Source organism: Fundulus heteroclitus, chromosome 13, assembly GCF_011125445.2.
Source record: "Fundulus heteroclitus isolate FHET01 chromosome 13, MU-UCD_Fhet_4.1, whole genome shotgun sequence".
Lineage (NCBI taxonomy): Eukaryota > Metazoa > Chordata > Actinopteri > Cyprinodontiformes > Fundulidae > Fundulus > Fundulus heteroclitus.
The window spans coordinates 15,028,672-15,047,954 of record NC_046373.1 but is presented as its reverse complement, the minus strand read 5'-3'; the positions used below and the strand labels follow the sequence as shown (position 1 = coordinate 15,047,954).

Below are 19,283 nucleotides of genomic sequence, written 5' to 3'. Positions count from 1 at the left end.
AAAACTTCAAAATTTTATTTTTTACAGTGTAAAGTCTCATTTTGACCCGTTATTTATTGTTATTATTTTTAACCTGGAAGCCTAATGAGATGATCACTGAAACTTTACTTGTACTTTTAATGGAACATTCTTTAAGCTTTTTTTTTTTTTTTTTTTTTTTTTTTTTTTTACCAAACAAACAAACAAACAAAAGAAGAAAATCCCAAAACGTGTTTCCCCCTTTTACGCACGAGTTTCCAGAGTTTATTCAGAGCTGCTCTGCCTCCCAGTTTAAAAAAGAAAAAGAAAACATTGAGTATATTTTCAGTGACCTCTTTACAGCAACAAAGGAGGCTGCAGATCGATTCGTTACACCTTTTTAGCGAGGCTTCTGGTGAAGGGGAGGGGCTCTGAAGCCTCTGGAGACTCCATTAATAGCCTCCTCTCCGTCCTAACTATTATACACCATAAAGTGTTTATAAAGAGCACCCAACTTGAGCTGTAATATGTTGTTTCAAACGAGGCAGTGTGAAGGCGGAGAGGGTGGTTAAGAAGAGAGGGAGAGAAAGAGTAGAGGGGAGATCAGATTATTTTCTCTTGAAATAAGCACTTGGATGGCATGAAATCTAGCGCTGTGCGTATCACGCATCGGACTTTTTTTTCCTCCCCTTTCTTATTCCTTCAGCTTCGTGGATTCCGCTGTGCAGAAACGGAGTCGAAAACTTTCCCCGATTCTAATTCTGGTGAGTTTCTGTTTTTTTTTTTGCACCTCTCAGCAGATTTGCTGGCCGCCGCGTGTCTGCGTCTGAGTCGCGTAATCGGATCGTGCGCGCACAGGAAAGATGTCCAATGCCGCAGCTTGTAATGTGGCAGGAAAAGAAGCGGCGAAAGTACCGCCCCAACATGTGTCTGTCAAAGCGGCCCGCGCGCTGATTGATGAAGCCAAGCTACGTCACTGATGTTTCCATCAAACGCCTGCAGAGGCAGAAAAGCTGCGGGATCAGATCAGGTTTGGGGGTCCAGCACACGTTCAAAACCTGCGTTTTCCCGATAAGTGGTTTATTCGGAGCTTGAATCATAAATTTCCTCATTTAAAACCGGTAACTGAGCTCTTAATGCTCCTTATGAGTGATTACTGTATACAGTTAAAAGGCTTTTATTTTATGCTTGTAATAAAGGAAGAAATCACAAAGCTAATGTTTTCTCTTGCTTTTAAGAAACACATTGTTTTCTCTGCCAAATGTATCTAATAATGGAAAATATAGATTGCAAATAATCATATTTGATAGTCCTCCCATTAAGAGTTTGTAAGAAAGCAGACGGGAAATTAAATGTATTAACCCTGATCGGAGTCTGCAGTGGGTTCATGCGTGCTTGTACTTGAGTGAGAAGATATTTTCCCCTATTTTACCTTTTTTGGTCCTCACTATCTGTGGGCTTGGGGTTAGGTTCAGGACTAATGTGTTAATTAGATTTAGGTTAGGGGTAGGTATGTACTGCTAATAATTAGGTGTAGGTATGTACTGCTAATAATTAGGTTTAGGGTTAGGGTCATTGTGAGGCCATAGTCAGGGTTGAAAATGAATGGAAGTCAATGGACCTTCCATTGCAATTAAAACAATGATTGTGTGTGTGCGTGTGGTGAGGGGGGCTGCTTTGGTTGCATGCACAGTTTATACGACTAAAATAATAATGCAAAGGTTCTCTAATGTTCTTCATGCTTCTACGGTTTGCCGTTATGTACTTTATATTTGTAGTGCCGGGCTCAGCGTTTATTTGCACCCTGGTAAATATGTGTAAAAAGCCATAGAATACATGCAGCTTTCCATGTAGTAGCATAAATTCACTCTGAAAATTTTTTGGAACTAGCCAGCATTTGATTTGAATACATTTAATCAGTGAAAAATCCGGAAATCCCCTTTAAAAAAATAAATAATAACAAATTTTCAGCCACAACATTGTTTGCATATTTGTTATTTGTGTAATTTGTATCTTTAAAAAAAAAGTATATCAGTGTTTTTTAACGTGTAATTAGTGATTGGTTAGTTTTTTCTAAGTGATAAAAGCTCATTCCTTTAGATTCTCTTCAAAAGGGGAAAGACGAGAGAGCATGCCATTCAAGAAAGGCAAACGTCAGATGATTTTCAAAAAGTCTAAACTTGCCCATGAGCACAATTACATGAGTCAAAAAACGATTTAAGAAGTTTAAGAGAACAGGAACTTTAAAAAAAAAAAAACAACAACTATTAAAACAATTAAATCAAAAGCAAAGCCGAAGGAGGGCAGCTTTTGACACAACAATAGTGGAGAGTGTCTTTGTATGCGCTGCTTTTCTCACCTGAAACCTACATTTTTAGTTCTCTGCAACAAACAGCCCCCCCACCCTCCACAACTAAACATTTAGCATGCTCAGTGTGACCTGTGCAAAACACACACTCCCTTTAATTCATCCGTCCGTGTCCACATATGGACCAAAACAACAGCCAAACACCCTGAACAGTCGTTCTGGTCGTATCCCCGTCACCCTCTGCTTTTGCACATGAAGCCCCCCCCCCCCCCCCCCCCCTTCTATGTAACCTTCATGGCACGGTGACAGCATGTTGACACGCAGCCCTGGTTTCCTGCACCACCGCGCCCCCCCTCGTCCCCTTAGAGCGAGTAAGAACATGCGTGTCCTCGTCATGTATATATCCACATACATTAAAGCTGAGCCTGTTTTGTTTCTGTCCTCTGTCTCCGCAGCCCTGACACGAACACGCAAAGGAGAAAAGGTACTGCAGAGAAGTCCTGCATGCAGGATGTCGGATTAGGTGAGAGAAAAAAAAAAGTCAATACCGTCACATTGTGGTAAACACGCTCCTTCTCACACTGATGGGTAATTAGAGCAAAGCTGTGATTAAAAGACAAATAGATAAAAATCACAAGTTTTTTTTTTTTTTTTGTTTTGTCAAGTTTGGAGCTGTTTTCAGCATTTTGTCTTGAATTTTGTTTCAAGACAAATAACAAAACCTTACGAACATCTAACAAAAATCTTTGTGAAGCCTAACGAGCATTTAAGGCAGAAGAATAAAGCCAACATGTTTGTGCCTTGATGTCCGTGCGCTCACATTTTGTTGGATTCCTCGCGCTTGCCACTGTGTGTGGCGTCCGACGCTGAAACACGCATTCAAATGAAGACAAATGAAAAAAAAATGCTTCAAAGTTCTCCCTCTCCTGTTTCTTCCCCTTTATCTTTCATACCTTCTCATCATCCCTTAAAACTATTTTCTCTTCTTTTTATCACATAAGTTTTCATCAGAAGGTCCACGCTATCCTACTTTTATGATCCGTTCTTTTTTTTTTTTTTTTTATTCAAACACAAACCTGAGCGAAAACGCTGCAACTGATTTAATTTGTTTGCGTCCACGTTTGACAGCGGATAATGAATAATAAAAAAAAAACCTTCTTCGGTGCTTTTAGGAAACACATTTTCCATTTCCAAATAAATCTGTCAAGATATTTGCTAAAAATACATGTATTTTTGGACCAGTTAGAGGAAATTGTATTGAAATGAAATCCGAGAGAAATGAGCTATTTTATGCCCTCCTCTTAATGTTAATGAATAATTGATCTTGAGTCGGACATGTTGGCCCGTGGCTAATTACCTGAGCATTTTGCTGCATCAACCCTCTGATTTTGAACACGGCACCGCCGATTTCCTTTCAAGGCAGCTCACAGGTTTGACACTCTCAAAAAGCTCCTCATAAGAAACTTTGAATTCCTTTACAGCTCCTTTTGCATCCTGTGGTAATACCTCTCTTTCTAATCTTGAGTAATCTTGAATCGGTGATGGGTCCTATCAGATTCCATCCATTGACAGGCTGAATATAGACTAAGAATATACACTAAGAAATTAATAAAGAATAGACTCTAACTTTGACATGAGCTCTATCTCCACATCTGCGAGATAAAGGCTGCATAATTAAAGTGCCATATACAGCGAGCATGGGGACCAACAGAAGGAAAAAGAAGACTTTTTTTTTTGGATATTTTCTAGAGATTTACTTTTCCACTACTTGTTTAAGGTGACTTGGGATGATGTGATGCTGCAGGTTTGACAATCCAATTAAAGGTTTGTAATCCCCACAAAGGTGTTTTTTTTTAATACAACCACTTTTTCTTATTTTGTCACTTTGGATGAAAGGATGCAGAGAAGTGCAGCGCTGTAGTGACAGATGCAAGTTTATTAAAATATTCAAACCTCCGAGGGATAAAGATATGGAACAAGAAACTTTCGTTGAGACAGAAAAGTATCACTTCACAATTAGAGTCTACTTGTAAATGAATAATAAACTGTTAGTAAGAAGGCTGCGTAGAGAGGCAGATATGGGGATACTAACAAGCACCCAAGTTGAGGGCCTTGATGTTGAGGTTCACCCTAGTGAGTGAAAGGGTTACCTCTTAATAGCTTTATGTTGCAAGATGCATGCAACTATTGCCTGTGCTTTTGCACTAAACAGCAGTTTACTCTGCTTTATTTACGTTTCCCAATGGTATACTGAACTGGGTGCTATGTGGACTCGAGCGTTCATGGTGGCTATGATGGTGTTCCCCTAGATCGGTATGACTGGGAGGAACAGCCTCCCCAATCTGAATTTGAGCGGTGTTTTATTATTGGACTGTGTTTGCACGGCATGGGATGTCCGTAGCAAATACGTTGTTCCAGCTCAAGGTGGTTTATAAGGTTGTCTGGTACAAGGCCGCTTGTGGCCAAGTCGATGTTTGTAATCGTGTCGTCAGATCTGACGACACGATTGAAGAGCAGGGGAAGAGGTGTTTTCTGATCACCGTCTGGTACTGAGTTGGATCTGGTGGCTGCAGGAAAGACCTGATATCTTGAAAGAAACGGTGAGGCTAAACTGGGAACATCTAGCCAAGAAACAAGCTCGGAAGATCCACAAATCTCACCTCGAGAAGAATGGTTCTTATTTTCCGGGACAGGTTGGGAGCATAGCATCAAAATGCGCTGTGTTCAGGACCTCCATTCCAGATGCAGCTTCCAGGAGGTGGGGCTGCATCTGAAGAGTCTAACTGCAATAGATGTTTAATAAAACTTGGAAATATACACACTTGAAAGACTTTATAAACCAATAACAAGGATTTAATTCAAAGAGCAAAAGGGGAGATAAATGTTACCTGCCTTTTCCCAAATATGTTTTCTGCATTACTGCATGGAAAGGCCCCCATGACTAGTTGTTATAGTAATGATATTAATTATTTAAAAATCCCTCATAAAGAATGCTGTCGTACTGCATTTTTAAGAAAGCAGCAACAATTGAGCTCATAACAGTTTATAAACCAATAATATGCATTTAAAGTGCATTAGTTACAGGGTGAAAGAAGTTAAAGCTGACCTTTTTGGAGTTTGATTCCTCTTTAGCATATAAAAAGTGGCTTGTACCTGTTTGTAACTGGTTAATAGTGATTTATACAGTGCTCACAGCTTAAATAACAATGTGAACTATTTCAAAATATTGCTGAAAAGTCATACTAAAAAGAAATGCTCTCCAGTTCATCACACCATAGCACAAGATTTTAATACAACATAATTTCTGCTTCCTGGAGCAACTTTACTTAAAGTCCATCTGGGCTGCACAAAGTGACACATTCACCAATTCTATTTGACACACACACACACACACACACACACACACACACACACACACACACACACACACACACACACACACACACACACACCCCTCTTCTCCTCCTTTGGCTTTTGTTTTCACTGACACATGCACTCCAATTAGCATTTTTTGCCATTAAGGATGAAAGAGAAGAAGCCAAATGTTTATCTTTTCAAGTGTTATTTTTCATTTTTCTCTTTCTCCCCCAAATAAGTTTCTATTTTTTTATTTAAAGTGGAATATATTTTTCCACTGTTACCATGATCTCTTCTGCATAAGAATAACCCATGTCTTTGTCACATGTCAAAATACAACCAATTGTGTTTACCACGATCCACATTTTGAAAGAATTTGAATAATTAAAATGTATGAGGGAACACAAGCAATTAGGATTATTTCCAACTCCAGTCTTGTAAACCTGTTAAACATTTTCATTTTCTAAACCTTACACGATGCCTCATCTCTAGGAGCGCCGCTAAACCTGTTTTTGTTGGAAATCAAAAAAGTCTCCGAGAACATGCTCAAAATGTATCATAATGCTTAGCTAAGCTGTAAGACAAGAGCTAGTAGTCAAATCTTTCCTTTGTCATCAGTCCTCTAGCGTGTCAAATTAGAGCATCCTAATCTTGGGCTTTATGCTTAAATGTAAATCTGCGGATCTCAAATTGCACAGATCCCCTTGCTGGGGCTTCGGCTGCTGAAATCTGTCACAGCCGCTGGTGTGCCGCACATTAGGGAAGAAAATGCTCTTAAAAAATGTGCTTTCCTGACATTAACATGACTTGTGTGCCTGGGCGCCGCTCGATCTGTGCAGTTCCAGGCGTATATTTATGAATAGGAACCTTTAATTAGGGCTTGTGTTTCCTCTCTAGTCACATTGAGGGATGGTCCTCGCCGACATTCATTAATGATAATCACCAAGAGCGATGGCATAGCTACAGGCCAAGTCTCTGGGGACCCGACACTTGAAAAGAAGCATTAAATTACACAGAGGGACTCTTTAATTGCAAAAAGGAAAATATATAGCCATCATTGTTAAATATGATCTTTTGTAAGCCTTTACTGGTTCAAGGATTTGTCTGAGGGGGTTTCTTATCCTCGTACTGCTTTAAATGGATCTATAAGAACACGCCGCGCAGCAGACTTTACTTTTAGTTGCTTCACAGACAAGCATCAGCTCCAGGTGTAAGGCATGATAGCTGTTAGCAATAAATTCGTCAACATAAAAAAAGTTTCCGAAGTGAAAGGTGAGATGTTCTTCAGAATTGAACAGTGCTGAGGCAAAAACCAATACGTGAGATCTAAAGACGACCTTTGAAATGTTTGTGCAGTTATTATTGGGAAAACTGCCGTTGATGCCGTCTTAAGACCAGACGCAGGGGATGAAAACGTCTTTTATAAGTCACCTTTTGTTACCACAGACAGAAAAGTCTAATAGGCCGTTTACAGAGCCTTCTATATTTACTGACAGATGTGTAAAAAATGTAACTAATTTCCTCCTTTACTTCAGTAGCCTACTCTCACTTTTTACCTCCTTTGCAAACAGGAAGCCATCCCTTTTCCTCCAGACTTACCCAAGGGTTTAGTCTAGTAAACTAAAGCTTCAGATTCTTCCAGGAGTTCTTCTAATTTAACACAATGTCTGCCATCCGATTGGGATATCAAATATCCAGTCCAGTTAAATAGAGCATGCACTGGAAATAAATCATTGTAGTTGTATTTTGTCTGCTAAGTGTTCGGGTGCAAAAGCTACCGGCAAAAATCCAACGCTCAGTAGCAGACATGCGCAGTGCCGAACAGCACTTAGAGCAGCTCTGTTCCTCGCTTATATTAAAGTCGTGATTTATCAATTTACTCGGTTTCTGCCTGGAGAATATTTATGTTGTGGGCCAACTCCGTTCTTCTCAAGTTCAGTAAACGTTCTGTTCACTTAATAGCAGTAAAAACATAACGAAGAGCTTAACAGATTATGTTATTAAATGTAACAAAAATAGATAACTATACGATGGAAGGGTTGCTCTTCAGTGTGTACTTTCTTTTTCGACACAGCGAGACATATTCAGGGGACAGATTGTAGGAAGGGTTCTTAGTGATTGTTTTATTTTTATATAAAAAAAGGAGAAGATGATGGAAATTAAAGCATTGCAGAGACTCGCACTGTATTTGCACTTAGCCAGTCCACATGGATTATAGGAACATAAATATAATCTTTTGGTTTCTTTTGTCAACTCGAGGCTACACAAGCAAGTAATAATGGCTCTGATCCTAAGTAAATTAGTTTACTGATCTTTCAGATCAACATTGAAATTAGCATCTGATTTAAATCTGTCAGTGCAAAGGTCCAGAAAGTTAATCAGCTGCCAAATCTGAAGCTTCGAATCAGATGCCAAGTCCAACGTCGCAAGGAAAACAGCAGCTTAGGCTCGCTCACATTAATTAGTGAAACTGTAAGCTAAGGCAACATTGAAAAAGGTCAGAATTCACCCTCAAACACTTGGCAAAATGTAATTAATTAGAAACATTAAGTTATCTACTTAATGTGCATCGGTCATAAGTTCATTTTCAGCAAGTTTGACTGACAGCAGTGGCAGGTTCGGGTTGGTGCGGTACAAACTGAGCACTGAAATCCTATGACAAGGTTTTCCCAGTTGTTTAAAACAGATTTAATATAAATGTATGAATACAGATCAGACAGAAAATATATATGGTTTACCTCACAAAGTTGTCTTTCTACCTCTTTAGTGGGGTCCAAACCTTAATTTGAGGGCACAAGTAATAATAACGTTAGGATCACCTTCATACCGAAATATCTTCAAAGTTACTGTTGCGCAAATAACTTGTGTGGTACAAACGAGCACTAACAGAAAATAGTTGACACTATTTTCAGGAGCCTGATTAACTTGTGATTACCTAGCTTTAAACCCTTATTAATATATTTAGAATAACATTGGAGCAAATGAAAATCTTTGCAGAACATGCCAAAACTAGGCTAGCATAAATGTTAGACACCGTTTTTGTTCCATTTTAGCATTGCAAAGGAGGGAAACATCAACCTGGTTAAACAAACTACTCTATGTGCTTGGTGGCTATTTAAACTTAGGTCCTGGTCCATTGTTGTTTCCATAGCTTTTTTGTTTTTGTTTTAAAGTTCTAACTGTTGACATGGTCAAGTTTTAGCAAGTGTCTTTTTCCGATATCAATTTCATGACATTTATTTCTGTAGCTTAAAAAACTTTGAAACAATCCCTTTTTTAAGGAGAAAAACAGTTTTAAGGAAAAAAAAACACAATGAGGAACAGGGCAAATATGATTAATTTCATTCCTGCAGCACTTCAGTTAGAAAAAGTTTCATCCATCAGTTTCACCAGTAAGAAGCCTTTACAGTCTACACCTATTAACCCGTTTACACTAACAACCTATAATTGACAGTTTTTTGTTTTTTGAAGCAACTATGGTTGCTTTGTGTTATTACAATGAGCATTTCACATTTTAACTCCCAGAGCCGGGTTTGTATTTCCTATTATTTTCTACTGAACAGCTATTAATTACAAAGTACCCTTTTAAATTGTAATGTTCTGGTTTCACTTAGGCAAGTGATTGAACACATCACGGAAGACCGCTGTTTACAAACTGAAAAAGCAGCTTCCATTGTTTTTCCGTTATATAAAATGTATCAAAATGGTTTAGAAAAAACATGCTTAAATTAAAATATTAAATAGACTGAACTTATACAGAATCATTAGTTATACAGGGTGCTCAAAGGACCATTGCCCCCATATTCCACATCCTCTGCTCCAGTACGTGTCCGCTCCGTTCCACACTGCCTCCGTGAGTCTGTGAAAAGCAACGCCTACTACATCCGCAGTTACTCCATCTTCCTACCTTGGAGTTAGAGGAAAGCATGTGCGAGATGTACGAGTTCACCCGATTAAAAAGGGGATACATATATAGAGGAACCAAAAACAAAAACATTTCATTCAACCTTTTAAAAGTTCTCTGTTGCTGATGATTCATCGACTCTGCGCATGTTTACTCCCATAAAGTATGGGTGAGTACATTGGCCACCAAAAATTTATCTTTTTGTAATTATATACAAAACCTATATATTAAATGACAAATCTGCTTCCTTGTTTGGTGAAAAACCAGTAATTTGTATCCAATATTAATTTATAGTTACAGATCTTTCGTTACCCTATTTTACTTTGACAAACCAGATGTTGTTAGCATTCTCTTTCCTGTTTGATACGATTGCAGTTATGGAGCTGGACCTGCCTGGAGTCCGATGGACCGGAACGGAGTAGAAAGTTCGACTTGTTCTGTATTTTGATGGTGAACAACGGAAAACTTGTCTGCTGACATTCGGAGTAGTTGCGGAGAATGTGGAGCCGTTCTCATCAGTTAAATGAAAATGTAGTTGCTCCGTCGAACGTGTGTGCACGAACGTGAACGGAAAGGAGCAGTCAGGGAGGATGTGGAATTTGGGGGTTATGCTTTCCAACCCACTCACCCACCCGCACTCACGAGGATACATGCATTCATACCAAAACTCAATAAGTGACATAGGGTCACATGCCTTGCCCAAAGGAGGGGATGACGCTGGAATCACACCCACAACTACTGTCATATCTATAAACCAGACAAAGCAGAAGCCATGGGTTACTGACCTAAAGTTATAAAACACTCTAAACACCTCAAAAAAGGATTGATACCATTTTATGAATTATTTCTTTTACATTTATTTTCTACTGTTCTTTTCTGGGTGCCACCTAATGAGGATGCTTAAATCTCATTTAAAAAACACACGTACATACACATCTCCTTTTGTCTTTTCCATTTTGATGCTTAGCTAAGAGAAATGGGCTCCTGAGTCGCATCATATTTATACCGCAGGGAGACAGGAAGTCAACTCAAAACAAGTTTGAAACACAGAAGTATTAAAACAATTTGGTTGCATTCATTCCATAGCATTATCTGTTTATATGCACATTAATTAAAGCTTTATGTATAAAAAAAAATCCATTTTGGGCTTTTGCTGCTGCAGTACGGGTTTGAATTTATTTAGCACATCTTTACCAGGGTTACCAATAAATTTGGAGGCAGCTTGAAATATCATTTCTACTGCAGCAATTTAGCTAAAAACAGAAGGGGACACACACACACACACACACACCCACACACACACACACACACACACACACACACACACACACACACACACACACTTAAACCACTGACCTAATTGCTCAGTCTCACTCAGCTAATTAATCTCAGCTGACTTAACATGATGTGAAGGTTAGCTAGGTGACGTTCTCCTGAATTCCGGCTTTTCTTTTGCCCCGTGTATTTCTTCTTATCTTTGATCTTTTTTTTTTTTCATTGGATCACTCCTGTTCTCTGACGTTTCTTCTTTCCATCTTTCCACCCCTCTTTCTAGTCTCCATTTACCTCCCTTTTCTTTGTTTTTCAGCTTTCCATCCTATCAGATCATAGCCTGCATAAATCCAAATGGTTCACATAAGTTGGCCCACATCTATTTTTACCTGGGATGGAGGTGGGGGGGGGGGGGGGGTTGGCTTGGGGGCTCTGCAGAGGTGAGTGGGCATGCTGAAAAAAGAAGAGAGCCGAGAGGGGGGTGGGGTGGAGGGGTTAGAGGCGGGGTCACAATGCTCCATTAATCAAAAAGAATGACACCCATGTCGTCCCTGACAACCATCTTGCCACCCGTACGTCTGTTCCCCTCCTCCTCCTCCTCCATCCCACTCAAACAGGACAACTTTAGTGACGGAGAGGGCGACAACGACGGAGGGAACATGGATAAAGTGGAGGAGGAGGAGGGGGTTGGGGAGGGGGGGGAGATGTTTGAGCGAACTTTATTAATCAAGCATCTGGGATTAATTGTTATGAAGTGTCACCCATAAATTCTCCATTTGGATTTAATAATCTCGGAGGTAGATTTAACAATCCCTGTCGTGATTTGAGCTTTATTGAAGAGGCTGCGGAGAAGGAGAGAGGCAGAGGGAGGAAAGGGATGCGGTGACACAAATAGCTTCTCAGCGGACAGTCCCTCTCTATATGACAGTTATGAAATACAATTATCAGCAAGATCTGCTTAAGAATTCATCAACTGCACCTCTGCCTTCCAAGGAGAGTGGTGGTGGTGGTGGTGGGGTGTCCCAACATACAAAGCAAGTCTTAACTGATAAGACTTCTCTTTTTCCCTGGAGCCCTTAAACTATCATTTCAAATTCTCCAGCTCAGTCTTGTTAAGTCGCTGTAAAAGTACGACACGCATATTGCTTTGCGGGTTATATTAAAGCATAAATCATTAGGTAAGAAAAGGGAATATGGTAAATGACATCGTATGCAAATCACCCGGAGATTGCGAGAGGGTTTTGTCTGAAATGCATCACCTGCTGGTTTGCATCAGGGTCAATAATAGCAGTTAATCTCTGCGTGCAGTGAAAATATACTGTCAGTGAATTGCACAACACCCTGTCAACGCACAAAAGTAACCGAATCATAAAACGCACGTGATTTCAATCAACTGTCATCTAATTGCAGCCGCACCTTTTGAAACGAATGAAGAACGGCCACAATGTAGGTTGACAGTGTGCATACAATTTGCATAACTTTGCATATCCCAATGCCATTAATGTTAGTTTTATTGGAGGCTCTCGTTTCTTCTGCTCTTTTTTTCTAGGTTGTCTCAAGACGAAAATAGGGCGAATACAGGACAGTTCAGCTGATAGTCAAAGGAATTGGTCTGACTCAACTATAATCAATACATTTTAACAAAATGGAGCTACAATCCAGCTGTGCTTCTATCTCAGAAACATTACTCTGTCTGAGCTTGGAAAGCTATTATCTCTCCGACAAAAGACGGATCTCAGAAACAGAACGACTCTGTCTTCGATCTGACTCAGAATGGAAAGTCTTTACGAGACAATTTCTGTTGGACGCCAGAAATGCTTGTGAAATATTTGCCTTTAACGAGACGTTTCCTCCTGCCAGATATCCCCCCTGATCAATGACGCTGCTGCTCTAAGAGAAACGACAACACCTGGAACCACGGTAAAAACCCTGCGTCACCCAATCCCTCATTGGCACTACAGGACTTAATACCAGCACCTATCTCCTACCACCAGTAGCTACAGTTGCTGGCAGCTAATGTGTGACTTCAAGAGAAATTGCTCTACATCGTGTTCATTTAATTTTTTGAGCACTAATTCAGTCAGATTGAAGAAATTGTCTAACAAGCTGATGAAACGTCAGGACTGTGAGCTGTGAGAATGGATGCTGGTCGTAATGTCCTTTTTTTAAATCAAATTTTAGCCCATTCACGCCTGATAAGTTTTGGGTCCGAAAATGAAAAAGGTGACACGGTATTTCATGCCAACAATGCATCAATTTGTACCAAACATTTGGTTCCCGTTTTAACAACCGATGATTTAAAACAACTTTCTAGGATCCACTTAATCTATCGACTCAATCAATAAACTCTCCTAAACTAAGATCAGAACCACAATGGATAGAAATAAAATACAATAACAGTCTTTAGAAAATAATTAAAAGTTAAATTGTGTGTTAAATTGCGGTTTTATTAATATTCCTCTCCTTAAGGCATCATAATAATTAACTACTTAGAGAAGTGATCCAACACATATTTATAGCAATATTAAGGTTTGTTAATTATGTTAATCTTTGAGAGTCAATCTGAAGGTCAGTTCTTTACCGTTCCATAGGGTCCTCTCTTTTTGGCATTGGCATTTATTTAGAATCCACCTAAACTACAGCACTTCAGTTGAAAATTCATAGGTAATTTCTAAGAACCAATAATTAAATGTATTGCCTCCACCACTGATGACTAATCAAGCAAAAATAAAAACAATATTAATCAACCTTAACAGAGACACAAGTGTTTCTGGCACAACTTCACCGACTCTCAAGGTGCATAAAGAGAGGGTCAAAGATGAAATGAAAACTCCAGCAACGCTTTAAATACTGTGAAACTAATTTATCTGCTGACCAACGTGTTTCTGCTTATGGCCTCCATCAGGGTCATTGCTTTTAAAGAAGAATAAACACCATAATAGGAAGAATTGAGTACTTTACTATGAGACCACTACTCAGAACCAGCTCAATCTATATGGGTGTACGATTGCAACCCCATATAGCTTTAACTATTTTAGTCTCATTTATGAGGAACCTACACAGGTGCCTGATCATAACCTACACAGGTGCCTGATCATAACAATTGGGTAAAGTCACAACTACTACCCAAATATCAAAGTGCTGTTCCAATAGTTCAACATGATGGACACCCTGTATCTCCTCTGAAGCAAATTTATTGTCATTTGCTTGAGACTGAACGTAAAACTGACATTGTCACTTACTGTTGGATTAGTTGAGAAAGTATTTTATAGTAATATTTAAACACTTGGGGGCACATACGCAGAATTAAAATTTCATTCCAAGATGGTCAGCTGATATCTAAATATTGGAAGAAAATGCATACTCCATGCTGATGTAGCCGAACATTTCCACCCCCATTAAATACCAACACACAAACATCACAGTACTTCAACAGCAGGTTTGCAGCTATGACCAAACTGACAATATTGCATAAAATAATAGATTTTTTAGCAGTATTTTTGCATCTCATCTACAGACAAAGCATTGTTATATATAAAAAAAAAAAAAATAATAATTTTTTTTCAAAGCACTAACATTAGCTATATTCAGGATGTTCTTTTCTTAGATTTTGACGTTATTAATGGTATCACCTACTGACATGGAATTGGTATTACATCGCCTCCCTGCGAAATCCTAAAACCATGTAGAGCAAAAGTCTAAATCTACTTGTTGAGGGCCAGTATGTCCTGTGTGTTTTGGATTTTGCCCTGCAGCATTTTCTGACTTAATTTAATTATTTCTTCAATCTGACACCATTTGGATTGATTAATTAAAATCTGGTGAGTGCAAGCTAGTAACCTCATTATTTAATGAAAGATAACAAGCTCTCAAGGACTGGAATTGCCCATCCTTGATGTAGGTGCATTTGTTTTTACAGAGGTAAACATGTTTCTTGAAAAGAATATCTTAATTTGAATAGTCAGGACCTCAATTGACCATCCTATCCACCTTGTCCTACCTCATAGTATTTAACACAGCTTTGAGAGTTTCTTAACTGCAAATTCAGCAACAGGCATTTTTCTTTTCCACCTATCCTTCAATTTGAGGTTTTTTCACAGTAGAATGCTATCTATAGTTGCAGAAATATAAAGGCATATTACAAAAATATTTCAGTTTTGTGGCTCACTAGTTGAAAATAGTAATGAGCTGGGATTATGTCGGCCACTGCTAAATTCAACAACATATATTTACTTAAAGAATTCAAGCATTAATCTGGTTATATGAAATGGATTACTGTACTTTTTTCTAAAAGGGTCTTGCAAATGGATATAATTCAAGTGTGTTAACTCAGACTTTGAGAATCTCACCAGGACCAAGTCAACGACATAAATTATTCACTGATGACTTTTATTTTTACTGATGACATTTACAAACCTTAACTTACTCACAATGCAAATATGATTAGAAACAGCTTTAAAGATGCTAGAGTTACCAATACAATGCTAAAACATGGTTTGTGGTTGGCTATGTTTTGGAATAAAAAAAAACAACTAAATTAATCCTTTTTTTAAATTTTTCACTATTTCTTTTTTCTTTGTCTCCTGCAGCAGATCCTCCTGACTTGGCGCTAAATTCTCTGTATTTGTCAGCCATTTGAAGAAGACGGTCACCGTTCCTGAGTCTGGTTCTGCATGTTCTTTTCTGACGAAAGATCAGTTTTTCCAGAATAAATTACTTGACTGAATTTGTCTTCATCAACTGATACAGATCTTTTTTGGCTTTAAATCAGACTTATTTGCAATAATTTGGATTGTAATTTGATTTCAATTGAAATCTGACCACTCTAGAATAAATTGGATTAAACGTAACTTGACTTAAATTTGGATGTTGCTCATGGTCTTCGTATAAAATATAACACTTGTTAATATGCAATAAATGGCATATCCAATTGTACCAATAGAATTTGTATAACAATGCAATATTGTTATTACTTTTAAATCTTGTAAATGTGTTGCCTTATTTTCTAATAAAATACATTTGATCTCTGGCTTATCTGCATTTATGTCTGGAGTTCTACATTTATCTTTTGATTGGGTTAGTATAGAGAATAGTATAGAATGTTATTTCTTGTTTCTAAAAAGCCTCATCTCTGTCTATCTATCTATCTATCTATCTATCTATCTATCTATCTATCTATATATATATATATATATATATATATATATATATATATATATATATATATATATGTATGTATATATATGTGTGTGTGTGTGTGGAAAAATAAACCATATTCATATTTTTATCATTTATTCGTATTGGGCCGGACTCCTGAAATGGCATATGAATAACATGTCAAATCACAATGCATGTTATTACTAGGCACCACTTTGCACCCTGTCCTGTAATTTTTCTCTAACCCTGGCAATTTAGCATGCCCTGATGCTGGAAAATGACACACAGTGATTTTAAAATGAGTTGAGATGACAGAGGTGCACCAGACGTGTCATCGGATTTGGACCACTTTATCACAAAATGCCTCCATTGCCTTCGTGACGCTTAGGTTGAAATTCTTTAGGCTTTGAACACTTGTAATACAGGGATATCACAGTTCGAAGGAAACTCTCAAACCAGCCTTAATATTATGAACATTTATTTCCAACCCAAGAAAAATTTTAATCAGTCACCCTTGTGGGTGAATTGTTGCACAGCTCAGGGGGTCTTCGCCAGACTCTTTGGATTCGGTTGCTTGAAGTGTGAAATTGTTGAGTATAGGGTTTAGCATCAGCTGCCGTTAGACTCAATCTACAATGCAGATAAAAAACGGATTTCCGAATTTAAGATTTTGTTTTGTGTGCTTTTTTGTTACATTTAAATGCTTCAGATCATAAAACTAATTTCAACCTCAACAAAAGATAACCTGGCAGTTTTCAAAGGATGACTTCATTTATTAAATGGGATAGAATCTATCTAAGCCAACCGAAGATTTTCCCCAGTGATTTTCTTAAAAAAAAAAAATAAACAAAAAAAACAATCAGTTGGTGAATATCTTTCTAAAAGCAGTTTGTTGACATGATAAATTGATTTATGACATGTGGAGTTTGTATATCTATCATTTTATGGGCATACCAAAGACGGCGACTCGAGTTTGAGACAAAAGTAAAAGACCTGAGATACGACTCAGACCTGTGCTCAGAAGACTTGAGACTTGATTTGGGAAAAAAGGACATGAGACCATTGTGAAGCAGAATTTGCTTTTAGGTGTGGTTAATTGTTAAATTTTAGCCAGATTTTATATAAATTGGCTATTTCAAAAATGTACATTTGTTGGTATAATTCAATGACTCATTCAAATTTAAACAAAGCTTTAAAAATGAACTCAAACAAACACAAGACATGAACTTTAATAATACCTGAAAATAGAGCCCCTTATCACCTGCATGATAAGCTATTTGAAAAATGAAAGATACATTTCCCGTCCTATTGCCTCTTTCTCCTATCATTCATCTCCCCCTGTGGTCAAGGACACCCATTTCAATGGACGTCAGGATGAACCCTATCTATCAGACGGTTATGGGATCCAATCAGCCCCCTGTTAGCTTTCTGAAATAGTTTTCCAACAATCTTGAATGAGTTCTCAGAGGTAACAATAGAAATTAGGACAAACCATTGAATGAGAAGGTGAATGTTGGCCAAAGTTAAAAAAGGTTACAATATTTAACTTTATTTTCTTGTAGGATATGACAACCAAAAACATTATTTGCTTGCTTTTTAAGTACAACTCTCAACTACTTCCAGCTTGAGCTTTCAACAAAAACTTTCTAGATTTGGCTAATATGACCTACTGTATAAATGTTAGAAATACAATAAATGGTTTTGTTTGTGTGAATCATGTGCTTTGATAATTCTGCCAAAGGTTGCTTGAAGTTTCTGGAAAATTTAGGGTTATTTTTTTTCTATTTATTTTTTTCCATCTTGAATGTGTGTTCCTGCTAGACCCAGTACTAAAGACAAAGCGATAAACCAGCAAGGCACACGACAGAAACAAGAACCTTACACTCCAAGTGTCTTTTCCAGGCAGACAGAACTATTTTGGTGCCAAGTATCACTTCAGCTACGAACGGGACGATGGTGATGGAACCCAGGAGCAGAAACACCAGTTTGCTCGGGGAAGATAAACACCCTCTAATGCAGAAAGAGGCACACTCTTGTCTTGTTGCATTATGGAAGTTCTGGTGCGACAAACAGATGCTCTCCCACTTAGTTTAATGCTAGATATAAGAAATGAGAACTCCAGAATGTTATCCACCTTTATAAACGCAAGAGAGTTCAATAAACATTAGAAAGACCTGTAGATATTATTGTGACTGTTGGGAAAGCTGTACTAGTTGTAGAATTGATTAAGCATCTCTGTGTAATGTTATGTAAACAATTAGGAAGCAGAAGTGCAAGTATAGATTTGATTTAATCAATGGTAATTTAATCTTTTTCAAAAAAGAGTCTCAGTATCATGCAGTATCAGAACTTTGGGATAAATTCTGTTTACTAGAGAGGAAAGATTTCATCCTTCAGAATAGATTTTTTTTGTGTTCTGTCTGGCAATGTGGCATTAAGAATTGTTGTCTTAATGCCAAAAAGAACCCAACAGATTTTACTATCACAAGTGGAGCCTTACTGCTTTTCGCCATAGTGCTCTGCTCCATTGATATATGCAAAAAGCTTTATTAGAATTTATGCTGGGACTATTTTATGTTAAATGGACACAGAAAGAAGAAGGTAGAAGAGGAAAAATAGGAGAGAAACAGAAGAGACAAAAGGGAGAAAAGCCAAAAGAGAAAGAGGAGAAGAAAGGGAGAGAGCAATATAACATCCTATGAGTCTGCTTCTACTCCTGCAAAGAGAGCTATAAAAAGAACAGCAAAACCAACCAATAAAGTATTAGAGGTGCAAACAACCAATGCCTTGATGCCATCACTGAATAATATACAGTATTATTTAATAAGAAATGTATAAAGTGACAGCTGAAGATAATAATAGGGGTTTTCTGTATAGAAGTTAATCTGTAAGCACCTGAATCCAAGCACCTGTAGGTGTTTGTCAGAGTGTGCTTGTGTATATAAGGTTGATCCATAAGAAAAATGCTCAATAGTGAATGTAAGGAGCCAAAGACCCGCCCCACAAAGCACCAAGACCGACATTAGGAAAAATCAAAACCCCAGATGCCTGAAGGGACCCGCAGAGCAAATGTGCCCAAGAGGGGCCAACACAGGGAAAGCTGCCCCTGTAGTTTTTGACAGCTTATGAGACTGATTACGATGCTACCTTTTCCTTGATTACAATAACTTCATGTAGCATAGTGTGTGTTTCATTGGTCTAAATGAGACGAAAATCTTGGGGGGGAAAACCCCTGGCGCCCCTTAATTTTTTAAATAAATCCAGTAAAACAGTGCCATGATATGGGGTTTTGTTTATGTCTTTGGACTGTTAAAGGGATAATTCTCC

General features: G+C 38.1%; 1 long non-coding RNA gene across 1 annotated transcript; it reads left to right on the top strand.

The window, feature by feature from the left end:
• The first annotated feature begins 268 nt into the window (after window positions 1-268).
• LOC105935099 lies at window positions 269-15,828 on the top strand. The gene is made up of 4 exons (XR_004932263.1): window positions 269-722; window positions 2,722-2,789; window positions 12,660-12,719; window positions 15,389-15,828. It is a non-coding gene; the product is annotated as an uncharacterized LOC105935099 (long non-coding RNA).
• Window positions 15,829-19,283: the final 3,455 nt, after the last annotated feature.